Below are 1,415 nucleotides of genomic sequence, written 5' to 3'. Positions count from 1 at the left end.
ATCATGAGATATTGATTGACCAGTCTCTGCAAGCAGATCACTGTTAGTTCTCCTCCATTTGATAATACTCTCTGATCCCATATCGTTCCTGTAATTTTACGGAGGACTTTTCGTCCAAATCTCTCGATTCTGCATTCTAGGATATCTGAAAGTGTCAAATCTCGCAGTGATATATAACATAAGAGCTTTATCATGGTCTCATACTTTAGAGATTTCCCTGAACTTATTCTCCACAGAGCGTAGAAGGCTCTGTATCGCTTGTTCATCCGCTGGTCTATCTCAGTACGTTCATAATTTATTATTGTTATAGTGTATTTATTTGAAAATTTATACTACCAGAAACAATTTGCCACCCACGCAGACAATGTCGTTAGCATAGATTTTTTTACTTACAATCACATATTTTGTTTTATCTTCATTTACTTGAATATTATGGACATAAAATTTTTATTTTTCTATTGCTATAAAAAATTATTTAAAAAAATACCAAACAGCACACTAGACATGAGATAAGGTCCAAAGAGGTAGCAAGAAATATAGAGTGATGGCTGTGCTAAGGAGTAGTGAAGATGCACAAATTATGACATGATTTCCTAAAAGAAATTAAGAGGTAAATATAATTGTGTGAACTATAATGAATAGAGATGGACATTGTTGTTATGATAGTTTTGTTATTGTTATAGGTTTAAGGTACATGAATATGGGACAGTGGTCCCGAAACGTTGTACCATGTGGTCATATTGACTCACCAAACTTCCTATAGAGATAATCCAGAATATATTTTAGGTTTTCTCGGGATGGGAATAGTAAATATGAATTTTGTTCTGGCCAAGAATGGAACAGTTATCTATGAAGTCATGCGGTCGAAAAGATAATGTGGTATCGGTATTTCCTAATCTATTTTTTTTTTCTCCTTTGGTTATTCATTAAATTCCTCCATATTTTATAATGAAAACTGTTTATTTTTTTCAAATAAAAAAAAATTGAAGATATTTTTAAAATGTGCATTTAAACCTTTTTACACAATTTCAATGAGAATAAAACATGTCTGATATTAAATACTACTCAATTTTACATTGGTACAATAATGAGTTTAATCAAAATTGTTAGAGCTGTTTTTGAGAAAATCGAAAAAATCTTTTTTCCAAACTGGCGCTTCTAGTTCGTCGATATTTACGAAAACGTTGTTGTCACACCACAAGCATATATATTTGTACTAATGTTCAATTTTAGTTACACACGACGTTCAGTTTGTGAGCTGGGCTGTTCACACACATGCAAGTCGTTTTGTGAGAATTGATATTTAGACACATGGGACCTCCAAACGTGTAATAGAAGTTTTTCACGTTTTTTCCCCTTTCTATATATTTCAAATATAGGTAAGTCATTTTTAAAAAATGAAATTGAAATCTGAA

This window comes from Halyomorpha halys, unplaced genomic scaffold, assembly GCF_000696795.3.
Source record: "Halyomorpha halys isolate HHAL.00 unplaced genomic scaffold, Hhal_1.1 Scaffold280.1, whole genome shotgun sequence".
NCBI classification, from domain to species: domain Eukaryota; kingdom Metazoa; phylum Arthropoda; class Insecta; order Hemiptera; family Pentatomidae; genus Halyomorpha; species Halyomorpha halys.
The sequence above is the reverse complement of the archived record's forward strand: the minus strand, read 5'-3'. Positions refer to the sequence as shown.